The sequence below is a fragment of the Aedes aegypti genome, chromosome 3 (genome assembly GCF_002204515.2).
Source record: "Aedes aegypti strain LVP_AGWG chromosome 3, AaegL5.0 Primary Assembly, whole genome shotgun sequence".
NCBI classification, from domain to species: domain Eukaryota; kingdom Metazoa; phylum Arthropoda; class Insecta; order Diptera; family Culicidae; genus Aedes; species Aedes aegypti.
Genome location: NC_035109.1, coordinates 260,102,250 through 260,115,309, shown reverse-complemented (window position 1 = coordinate 260,115,309; position 13,060 = coordinate 260,102,250). Strand labels below are relative to the sequence as shown.

The following is a 13,060-nucleotide window of genomic DNA, read 5'->3' as shown; positions in this document are numbered from 1 at the left end:
AGCGATAATTTGATGGGGTGAAAAAGAAATTATCCCCGGAGTGGAATGATTTTCGGTTATCCTCCATCGTAACTCTAAGGAAAATAAGTGTGAGCGAAAAAAGATATTCACGTGAGGAAGCGAAAAAGCATTCTCCTTACGTGCGAAAAATCGTAGATTTCGCATCATTGATACGATAATTCAGAACCCTGATTATGATTAATCAAAAATTAATCAAAAAATAAGATTTAATCATTAATCACTAATCATAATCATTGCAATTTTATGTTTTATTCAATAATCATTAATCATAATCATAGAGATCACTGCAGATTGTACCAGAGCGTTAAATTAATCTTGATTAAACATTTGATGATTATTAACGATAAACCACGCTGAAAGCTTTTCAATTTGGATTGTTTCTTTCAATAATGAGTAAAGCCAATCATTGTAATGTTTATCGCTCATTCATTGCATACGTCAAGGTGTCTAAGCAGCATCCATTTATTACGTAGCGCCGAAATTGGAAATATTTGACCCCAAAGAAGGCCGCCCCTCTTTGTAATGCTTTTTGTATGAAAATTTTCAAAATTTTGTTCGAGTCGTGCCGTATGAGCCTACCCTCTCCCCCCACTAGGGTTTCCATTAATTGTATTTTTATTGATAATCATTGATGAATCATTAATTAACTAATGATTAAATGCCCGAAAGTATGCACTAAACTTATATACCAATATTGTGCTTATATACCGCACTTCCACTTAGGAGGAATCATTAGAGTATGATTAAACAACTAATTAAAATTTAACTCTTAACTTCACAACAAAAAATATTAAGAATCACTAGTAAGGCAGCATCCATTTATTACGTAACGCAAAATTTGAAAATTTTCGACTACCGATGGAGGAATTGAGGAATTGATGCATAATGACAGCGCCAATACCGTACAGCGATGCATCTTCTGCGACGATGATCGCCTTGGAAGGGTCGTAGTGGGCAAGCAGCATATCGAAGGAATGCTGACAGTCGTCGGTCTAACTCCAGCGGGCATCTTTCTTGGGCAGATTGTCCAGGGGTGCCCGAAGCTTGATACACCAACCTGGTACACCGTTGAGCTTGACCAGGATGAACTTCCGTTTGCTTCAAACATTGTTAACCTTGTACATACTTCGCGTCTTGACATTTTCTTCGGGATTCGATAGCTTGCATGATTTCGGTGTGGGCTTGTTGCTGGTACAGTACTCTTCCTTATGCCCCTGTTGCTTGATTCTTGAACAAGTGTGCGAAGCGAACGGACACTCACGGAAATAGTGCTAGTCACCACACTTCCAGCATAGCATTTTGGGTACTTCCACAGGATTCTTCAGGTTGCGGGAAACAAAGTGTGTTTTTCTATTCTCCACCATCAAGTGTGTCATGCTTAAGATTAGCCACACGATGGCATTCTTCCATGAGACTCTCCAGGGTTACCTTACTGGTGGCTTCTCATAGTTCCCTGACTGCGGTTTCGTCGGCTTCCAGCTTCGAAATCAATCTAACTCGGATGTCCGCATCCCGTGGCGATTGGAGTCCAAAGACGAATCGGAGCGCTATGAATTTATCCACGGTGAACTTGGAATGTGGAAACGCTTCACAGTGTTTGTTCCACTATGGCAGCATATGAGGTGAAGTCGATTACCGACACTTTTTGCATGCTGCAGGCACTGGTAACGGGAATGGAAGACCGACTTCTGTCGACCGAATAGTTTCTTCAGCTACGTGACGGTCTCCTCCAGCGTGTAGTCCCGAGGCTGTTTGGGAAGAATCGTGTACAAGTACTTGTCGTCAAAGGTGTGCTTAGCTTGCGAAGAAGCAACCTCACACGTTCGTCCAAAGATTGGCCGTCCTGCGTGAAAACGTCATCCTACCTTGCGTACGAGCCTTCGAAGAAAACGCCTCCGTTCGGATCATTCTGAAAATCCTGAGTTCCGCTTTCCAATGTCTCCATGATCTTTTCGCTGCCAGCAATCGGAACGCCTCGGTGCCCCAGGTGATCAATCTGTTGCTACTGCTTCTCTATATGTGCTGTTTCTCTACACGGCTGATCTCCTAATAGCACCCTCGAGTGCAATGCACATTGGTCCCAAAGCCATATCTAGGAAGGCAAAAAATAATTGCACCTAAACCGTCAATTTTAGATATATGGTGTCTTCAGCAAAGTTTTTTTCAGCCAATTTTTTTTCAACGATGTGAAATTAGGGTGGCCCACATGGTTATGAGATCACCACAATAACTTTTTTGCTGATTCATTTAAGACTACACAATGTTCTACAATGTTTTAGAACAACCAATTTTAAGCAACTTTGCCGAACAACTCAAATTTCTATCTTTATGGTTCACGAGTTATGATTTTTTTTTAACAAAAAAATTAGGGTGGTATTGAAAAATCAGTTATTTCTTGATATCTTTTTACACGATGATTTCTCGCAAAAACTTTGTTCCGAGCGCTTTTATAACTTTAGATTGCGCAACTTTTTGCCGAAATAACTACTGTCCTATCTCTTATGGTTACATAGTAATCAGAAATTTTCTTCGAAAAAATGGTTGTTTTCAAATGCCGATATCTCCGAAAGGCGCAAACGGATTTTCAATCTTTTGTCGCCATTAGAAAGATTATCTTTTTCTCTGTTTATGGTGAAAAAAATGTGAGGACGTTTTTTGTTTGAAAAGATGATTTATGGTGAAAAAACTGTGTGGACGTTTTTTATTCGAAAAGATTGACAAAATTTTTAAAATAACCGAAAATTGTCCATAACTTGAAAAATAATCGAGATAGCTCTTTGGTGCCTTCAGCAAAAATATGCAAAATTGAAAGTTCTGAAAGTGTTTCATACAAAGTATTCATAAAAAATCAACGCTTTAGGATGTATTCACCATGAACCGAATTTTCAATGGTAAAAAAAAGCGAAAAAAGAGATATTTGCTAGAACAATCGAAATAACTGTATGTAAAGTCATTTAAAAATGGGATTCTAAGGAGTTGAAAAAAGGAAAATTATTTGCTGAAGCGGTTTCCAAATGATCAAGGCCCACATTGGTTCGTTACTTTAGACAGACATTTGGGATTTATATCTGGCTCTTGTTCAAGATTCATGCATTTTTCAACAGGCGAATGCCGCCCTGACTAATTCGTTGTGGCCGATTTATTGGATTCAATTGAATTGAATGGGATAAGTTGGATGCCCAGATAGAATAACTGCAGATACTTCTATATTTCTATGAGAGGATATCGGGGGAAGTAAGGTTTTGGTAATTTGAAGAAATTCTTCAAAGAAAACGTTTTGTTATCGTGAAGGGTTGATAATATAATAAACGGGACCGGTATTGAACGCATGACTGTTGGAAACCAAACAGCGATTTCCTTCCGTGTGTAGTGAGTCCCAACCTTCTCATTGTATACCGTATGCCATCTTAACATGTTTGTCATTACAGTCAATCAAAGAACTGTCAAATGGGATGATTTGTAATCAGTTAGAGTACTTTATAGATAGTAGGCAAGATGATCAGTTAATTCGCATGATGATGAGAGTTATACTTATACAACTGTAGTACCGGTAGTGTCCAAAATAGCCGGTTAGGGAATTCGCATCTCGGAGAACAAGTCCTGAGACTATGATATAAGATATTCAGAGTACTGTACTGTAAATTGTTATAATAAATTGAAGTCGTTGCAGTCTTGAAGCTGCTGCCATAGAGATCTGCTATCGAGAAGTTTCACTCTTCCCCGAGAAAGTTGCGTCCCCCAATAAATGGCGCCCAACGTGAGGCTTGAACCCACGTCCCATAGATTAAGAGTCTCATGCTCTACCGACTGAGCTAGTCGGGCTTCTGTCTAGTAAGCCGAAGCGGTAGCAATTAATAACCGACCACGGCATAGGTTAGCTGGACAAACTTTATGTTGCGTGAAAAAACAAGACTTCGTTTAGAATTAATTTTCCGTGGATCAATGTTAAAACTTTTCAGCAATTAACTTTCTCTAAATCCTAAGATTTCGCTTGCAGTGATCGATCTTATATCAATACCTATATATTCAATTTTAAATGACTTTACGTACAGTTATTTCGGTTGTTCCAGCAAGAGTCAGTAGTGTTGGAACCGCTGAATCTGTTGCATGCTCCTTGTGGGCGAGCGACGGAATCCGGATCCATTGTGTCCAGTTTGCGCTACGCGGAAGGAAAAAACGAAGTGTGCCGGTGAAAAGAAAAAAAAACGCGTCAGTAGTGTTGGATCCGTTGAATCTGTTGCATGCTCCTTGTGAGCGAGCGACGGAATCCGGATCCATTGTGTCCGATTGGCGTTTTGTGGAAGAAAAAACGAAGTGTGCCGGTGAAAAAAAAAACAAACGCGTCAGTAGTGTTGGATCCGTTGAATCTGTTGCATGCTCCTTATGGGCGAGCGACGGAATCCGGATCCATTGTGTCCAGTTTGCGCTACGCGGAAGGAAAAAACGAAGTGTGCCGGTGAAAAGAAAAAAAAAACGCGTCAGTAGTGTTGGATCCGTTGAATCTGTTGCATGCTCCTTATGGGCGAGCGACGGAATCCGGATCCATTGTGTCCAGTTTGCGCTACGCGGAAGGAAAAAACGAAGTGTGCCGGTGAAAAGAAAAAAAAAACGCGTCAGTAGTGTTGGATCCGTTGAATCTGTTGCATGCTCCTTGTGAGCGAGCGACGGAATCCGGATCCATTGTGTCCGATTCGCATTGCGCGGAAGAAAAAATGAAATGCGCCGGTAAAAAAAAACTCGTCAGTAGAGTTTGATACGTTGAACCTGTAGTATGCTCCTGTCGAGCGAGCAACGAAATCAGTATCGTGTCTGGTTTGGATAGTGCGGTCATTCGTGTATATGCTCACGTATTCATTTCGAATTATATATTTATCGTTTACCAAAACGAATCCTTTCCCATATCCAAACTCCCAGTGTTTTCTTGTGGAAGTGCAGAGGACTCCTCGGTTTCTGTAAAGCAAGTAGCACGTTAACATTTCCCTCCTATTCCCAAATTGACCTGCATTCGGACGCAGCCGGTGCCGGTATTGTTTATTATAATAATAAGAGCACCAGTATATACACATTGAGGATGATACTGATCCCGAGTAGCGTCTGTTGGTTCCCTGTGTAAGTACAGCTGTTCTTGCAATAACGGAGTAGCATCTGCGGGCGGTCAATCATGCTCATACTGCTCATGCTCAGTTATTTCGGTTGTTCCAGCAAATATCTCTTTTTTAGCTTTTTCTACCATATAAAATTCGGTTTATGGTGAATACGTCTCAAAGCGTTGATTTTTTATGAATACTTTGTGTGAAACACTTTCAGAACTTTCTATTTTGAACATTTATGCTTTATTTTAAATATCGACATTTGAAAACAACCATTTTATCGAAGGAAATTTCTAATAACTCTGTAACCATAAGAGATACAACAGTAGTTTCTTCGGCAAAAAGTTGCGCAATCAAAAGTTATAAAAGTGCTCAGAACAAAGTTAGAAAAAAAAGAGAAATTATCGTATAAAAAGTAATCAAGAAAAAACTGATTTTTCAGTTCCACCCTAACTTTTTTGTTAAAAAAAAAAATCATAACTCGCGAACCATAAGAGAGAGAAATTTGGATTGTTCGGCAAAGTTGTTCCAAATCGGTTGTTCTTAAACATTGTAGAACATTGTGTAGTCCTAAATGCGTCAGCAAAAAAGTTAATGTGCTGATCTCGTTAACCATGTGGGCCACCCTAATTTCACATCGCTGAAAAAAATGTCTGAAAAATATGGCGAAACTTTGCCGAATACACTAAATATCTTAAATTGACGATGTAGGCGCAATCATTTTTGACTTCCCAGATATGGCTTTGGGACCAATGTGCAATGTTGAACAGTAAATTTTAAAGTGCGTCTCCCTGCTTCAATCCATTTAACTCCTCTTCTGCAAATCCGAACACTTGATTTTGAACCATCCAGCGTAGCATGTATCAGCCTAGTTAGTTTCGCAGGAAAACTATGTTCAGACATTATCTGGCACAGCTCATTTCTTTTCACTGAATCGTACGCCACGTTAAAATCAATAAACAGTAATGGGTCTGCAAGTTACACTCCCGGAATTTATCTAAGATCATTCGCAAAACGAACATCTGGTCCATTGTCGAGCAGCCCTCACGAAAACCAGCTAAACATTCGCCGACAAATCTGTGTCTGATAAACAGGATGTGCGACAGTACTTGTTCGCCGAATTTAGCAGGGTAATTTCTCTGCAAATGACACAATCCAGTCTGTGCCTTTTCTTGGACCTTGGGCGTAGGACGCCATCTAACCAATCGGTGGGCATTCCTTCGTTCTCCCATACTTTCAGAAGTACTCGGTGGGTCAACTGGTAAGGCTGCTCACTTTCGTGCTTGGGAAGCTCGACCGGGATCTCGTCCTTCCCAGCAACCTAAAAGTTCTGCAGCATGCTGATAGCCTATTAACCTCTCCTATTATCGGTGGGTCCACAGCTTGATCGGCATCATCAATGTTTATCCTATTTCTTACTACATTTCCATTTTCACCGTTCTACAACTGCTGAAAGTGTTCTTCCCACCTAACAGCTACCACCGTTTTATCGGCCAGAAAATTCCCTTCTCGATCTTTGCACATGGCAAACACGTGTACGGTATTGTGCCTCGCGCTACTGACCGTTGTATAAAAGCTCCACATATCGTTCCGGTTCATGCTATCTTGAGCTTCAGCTACCACACTTTCTTCGTGCTGCTATTTCATTCTACGGAGGATTCGCTTGTCTTCGGCTCTCGCTGCCCTGTATCGCGCTCTCTGTTCTCTCGAGTTCCAGCCACAAGCATACAGCTTCTGGCGACTTTCTTCACATCTGTCACTCTCTGGCACTCTTCATTGAACCAGTTGTTTCGTCTTCATCGTTAACCAGTGCTTATCACTTCCCATGCCGTTGTTGTCACAGCTTCGTGGATAGGGTCCCACAGGCTGTTGATTTCACATAATTACATAGTAGTACAGTAGGGACCTTCCTTAGCCGAGTGGTTGGAGTCCGCGGTTTCAAAGCAAAGCCATGTTGAAGGTGTCTGAGTTCGAATCCCGGAAATTTCCTTGACTTACCTGGGCATAGAGTATCATCGTACCTGCCACACGATATACGAATGCGAAAATGGAAATTTTGGCAAAGAAAGCTCTCAATTAATAACTGTGAAAATGCTCACAGGAACACTAAGCTAAGAAGCAGGCTTTGCCCCAGTGGGCACGTAATGCCAAGAAGAAGAACATAGTAGTATACAGCAGAAATTGAAATATATTGAACGATACATAAAAATTATCTCTAGAATATATCCTTATTGTAATACATCTAGGGGTACGGGAGCAATTTTTTACGTAAAATTAATTATTTATCTGACTTTCGGGTCAGATTATAGAATATTTTGCAAACTCCTCTATTAGAAGCCATCTACTAGACAAAAAAAAATAGCACACGTTGTTTCTATCAAATATCCCAAGTAACCACCAGCCCTCCAATTCGCATTTTTGGCATTATAGGGCGAGAATGCGGCTAGTTTAGAGTTTGTTATTTGTATAATAGCACTATATTGGACCGCAAGGCATATTAAAGTGCTATTTGGTAACTTGGAATACACGTTCTATTTAAGTTTCGATCTATTCTTAACCTTTTTCACCCCCCCATCAAGTCATCAAACATACCTGTAAGTTACTACGCCATGGAAGTAGCGCAGAATGGCATTCTCTTGTTAGAGCGTAGAATATCCACGTTCGACTTTAGCCAAGATACGAATAAGTTTAAGTTTTTTTTTTTTTAATTTTAAGAATAACTGATTGGAAAGTTTAAAACTATTTGGGAATCAAAGCGATCAGCAACTCCCTGTAATCAATACTTCTCACCGCTCTTCATGCTTGTCTTATGAAAGACAGTAATTCTAAACATACATACATAATTCACAAAAGTTGTGCACTCACGTCAACTTGTCAATCAATTCGAATATTGTAAATATTGTAAAAAATAAAAATAAAAAATAATTTGTTATTCATACCGAAAACCAGGATATCTTTTTACAACAAAACAAGCTTATTACTCACTGCAATCTTCATCCCACTTCACTTTTCTGTAGACTGGGGGCATTCTCCCGTTTAGCCTCAACCATATCGTCCAAACTGAACAGTACCTCTTCAGACTATCTATGAAGCATCCCTGCTTCAAAAGCCTTCCTTTGTAAGCATAAATTTCCCGTCCCAGGAAATCCATTTCTGCAAACAAATTTGCATCGAAAGCAAAGGCTAATAAAAGGCACTTCCTCAAAATAGCTCATAATTTTTATGCACACTCTTGCCAAGTCCATACTGAAAAATCGCTACCGTTATTAGGTTCATGCAAAATCAATCAACCTTTCGGAGCAGCATCTCAGAGGGAGAATATTGGTCCTTTTGCACACCGTTAGGTTTGAAGACCCCATCTCATGTTCTGAAACGTATTGTGTAGGAGCTGGGTTGGAAACGACTTATACCAAGGAGTCTACTCCATCAAGTGCAGCCGCGGACCGTACCCAAGAAACGACCGGGAAGTTAGTTATTTTATTATGCACTCAAGATTCATATGTATGCAAATCCGAACCTTTTACCTCAGCTGCGTCCATTTGCCGCCCCATCAAGATTCGAACACCGAGTGGATTGAACATGTGAAGGCAACGATAGCCCACAATGCGTTGCATGATGTGTGTATGTGTGTGTGTGTGTGTGTGTGAGAGAGCACGTATGTGTGCGTGTGTGCGAAGTGCTTCATCGTTAATATTTTATACATTCATCCCTTATGTTGAATATTGAATTCCGTTCGTCATTGTTGGTGGGAGGTATTCTTGTCTCAATAGTCGTAATAATATCATCCTTCGACGAGATTTCCATCCTCAGAAAGCATGAGCAAATATCCAACCAAATTGGTTTGTGTGCATGAATTTTATGGACTGTAATTTCACGGAATAAATTGTTTCCGTTTAATATGTACACCCTTCTCCTGCTTAACTGTGTGTGATATTATAATTACTTTGCATTCTTGTAAAAATGCCGTTTGTGTACCAAATGATGCTTTACGAGTGAGTTCTCATTTTCGTTTGTCATCGTCATATGAGTTGTGCTTGTTTGTTCTGTCATGTTTGTTTTCTTATAAATTGTAAAAATCAATTACAGGCATAACAAAATTATAACGCATTTATGTAATTTATTAATATTTATCTCAATGTTTGTAACTTATTTTGCGAACACTTCATCATACAGTCAACTCTCTTTTACTCGATATTCAGTATCTCGATGTCGAGTTAGAGAACCATAGTAACTGTTGATTTTCATTGCTAACTCTATGGTCCCTTTGATCGCATTTGCACTGTTTATATGTTCTATAGCTCGATGGTGCCTGCAATATCGAGTTATGGAGGGTTGGCTGTAATATCATAATAATAACAAAACAAGTTATAGTTTATTGTCAATGCATGAACAGTAGGGCTCCTATGTTATACAGCTGAAAATCGACACTGGATGGAATTAATCCGGCATTTACTCGACATTGACCCAAAACATATTAATCACCCACCTGACACTGGCCCAACTTTTACCCGATGTCAACCTGATATTAGTCCGACAGCGGGTGCAATCTAACACGACTTGTATCTAACATCTATAAGACATATCAGAAGGGAATCAGCCCATATGTTTCCATTGTGAACTATTCGGCTCTCCACTTATCAGCGGTAGCCAGACATGCAAAGGGGAGGAGGTAAAGATGTATAACTGAATAAGAAATAGTTGTAAATCCGAACTGAATCAGAAATAATCGCAAACTCGAGTTCAACTCCCATCTTGGGGGAATGAATGTTAGTGTGTAACCTTTGCTATTTGGAGACCGTGTTTGCCTCTGCATCTCCACAAAGGTTACCGGGAGGGATGTTTGTTAATGGGGAGGATCGTTGGGTCTCAGGATTTACTTTAATAAGCGATTAGACCATGATAAATAATTATTTGTGAGATGTAAACATGCTTATATGTAAATAGATAATGTAGAGGAAAATTATGCTGACACTTGAGGTGACGAACCATTCAAAGTTTGTTGATCAAATACCTAATGTAACATTCCTAATACTCTTATTCTTATGCTGACACTTACAGTGACGAACTATCCAAAGTGTGTTGAATAAAGTGAACCTTCGCAAAGATCCATCGAGGTAGCCATGAAAACCAATTTCAACTATTCTTCTCTAACTCGATATCGAGATATGCAAGAGAGAGTTGACTGTAATCGTATCAAAAGATGTTTAGTTTAGTTATAGTCAGTTTAAATTTTGTTATATTTTTTGTTATTTTACCAGCTTATCAGTTTATTCATACTCTGTTTCAAAGAAATATTGGAAATAAATAACATCAGTTGTTATAATTTTGTTTTACTTTTCTGATCGTGTTTCTGTTTGGCACGCAGAATGCCATAGGTTTTTTATTTCTCGTTCGTCAGCAGTCAAATGATTTCTCTACCCTCATCCGCTACCGTCATCACTCATACACATCGCGAGCGATAAAATGTTTATCAAAAACTGTGGAATGAATGTCGTCTGACACGATGACATTTTCATAAATCATGAAGCTTACATTGATTTCAAAAATGTCCGATCAAAACCAACACGACTAGTTTAATCTTGCTTGTTATGTCGAATGTAAGACACATACAATAAAAGCAATTCTTATTACGAAAAATGATATAAATAAACAAATTCTTACCGTTTTCTGGTGTCGCCATCGTGGCCAATTGTAATCAATTGACATTTTTCTTTCGTACGTTCGATTGATCGCTCTTGTTGTGAATGCTGAAGGTAAAGACTGTCGAATGTCAACGAAAACGTGTCGACTACCGCGATTGGCAACAACACTGGCCTCCACTGATTTCTGAGGCTTCCTTCCAGAATTATTGTCCAGCTTTTACAAAATTTAAACCAAAAATAAAGAATAAATCCAATAGTAAAGTTTGATGAAAACTCTGTATAAATGCCTAATGAAAATTTCTGAAAACTTCCAAACTTCTAAGAAAGTAAAGGAGAGTTTTCTGGATTATTGAAAAATACAATTGAATCTCTGGATAATCCTGCAGAATTTTTTGAAGACGTTCGTTTAAAAATATTGAACAGAATCCCTAAAAAAAAAAAAAATAGAAATGGTTGGAAAAATTGGAATTTTATTTTCTGGTGCGATAATTCAAATGAAGTTTTGAAAACTCCATGAAGATTTTAGTTGAGAAATTACTCGAGGATTGTTGTAGGTACTCCAGCAGTAGTTTATGGATGGAATATAGCGAAAAAAAATCTTGTTATATTTCTGGCTGAATTTATGGAAGAGTTCTTTACATTTATTCATAAAAGAATTTAGGAGCGATTCTTGAGATAATTCATATGAAAAGGGCTAAAGGAATTACTAAAAAATCGGCCTAAAAACTCCTTGAGGAATTCTTCTTCTTCAACACCTTTAAAGAACTCTGGAGTAAACTCCTTGTAGTAGCTACAGAGATGCAAGTAGGAGTGAAAGGTAACTTTAGAGACCATCTCGATTGAGAAAAAGACTTTAGAAATCTCCGATTAAAAATAGAGATTTTTAAGAGACTTGCATTAAAATAGAGATCAATTCTATATGAAGAGACCGGCTACCATAGTTGTCTATAATGTAAATGAAAGTATGGTAAACGTTTCATATTATAAGAACAGTATGCTTCATACATTTTGAAAGTCAACAAAACTTTGTTCTTTAAAGAAACGATTTGAGATCATTGAAGGTTTTGCAATGTAGTTATTTACTAAAAATTATCGACTGCGGTTACGCTTCGATTAGCTTTCGCAGCTAAGCTTCAGCTTGAACTCGATTGTCCGAACGTGGTTGCTACTCCAGTATCGTAAGATCAGCTGCATTTACACAAGGAACACACCAGATGAATGCTTGGAGCTAACAGACACCCTCAGTTTATAGGTGCTGGTGTTCTCTTATGTTTAGGCAACAATGGCGTCTGCCACGTCAGAATGCAGGTGAATGAGGAAAAAAGGGGGAGGGGGAATGGATATTGCATTCAAAACTAGTCAACAGTAGACCGTATATACCTCTGCATCTACACAATTTCATGCGGGAACGTATAGGGGTAAGATAATTGTTATTTGGTAAGTTAATTGCTTTCGGTTAGCAAGCTTAATAAAAGCGTACTATAAGGATGCAAGAATGGAAGAAGACTAGAGCGTATATTACGTAATATAGGCTCTCTTGATATCAGAAGCCATGCATCTAGTTTTCCCTGGAAATAAGAAGTATGACGTTTGAAATCAAGCTAGCCTATATTGCGTAATATCAGCTCTAGTCTGAACGTAGTATCCGTTTTTGATTCTAGCGATTGCTATCAACGTGTGTGATAGATTAAGAGTGAAAGATCCCTGATAGATACAACTACCCAAGTACGAGGAAAGGGACGGGCCTTGGATTGAACCCATGATCTTCTGCTTATGCAGCAGAAGCGGTAGCTATTAGATCACCAATCATGTCCTAGGAGTGACTTTCTAAGCTTAGGCTAATAAAAACGGCTAATGTTGAAGAAAAAAACAATAGATAACCTTTGCTGCTAGATACACTGAAATATGTTTTACTTATTTGATAATTTGGTCTTTTCATGACAAAAATAACCTATTTAATCTCTTTTCTTTATGATAGTTCTCGATTTTTTTTTGCATAAGGTATAAGACTAAGAAAAATAAATGTCATTTTTTCTCATAAAAATTTATTGGTTTTCATCAAATGCTACGTTCATTTCGGAAATCCCTGGACGTCAGAACATGTACTCCGGGAAACTGGAGAGCTTCAAAATTTGTCAAATCCCGGAATTTTTTGTCCTGGGATGTCTCGAAACGGACTCTATTTCACAGTGAACATAAAATCGTATACAATACTAAATACGAGTACAGAAGTGGTTGCACATGAGCCATTAGACTGCGTGTAAAATGTACGTAAAACGCCTCCACTTTTGTTCTTTCTTGCACATG

The 13,060-nt window shown here is 38.8% G+C and overlaps 1 protein-coding gene and 1 non-coding gene across 8 annotated transcripts in view; one reads left to right on the top strand and one right to left on the bottom strand.

Annotated features, from left to right (window-relative positions):
- LOC5571100 overlaps positions 1-13,060 on the top strand; it is a 399,425-nt gene that overhangs the window by 285,747 nt on the left and 100,618 nt on the right. The gene's annotated exons all lie outside the window — the stretch shown is intronic.
- On the bottom strand, positions 3,771-3,843 carry Trnak-cuu. Its single transcript has one exon. It is a non-coding gene; the product is annotated as a tRNA-Lys (tRNA).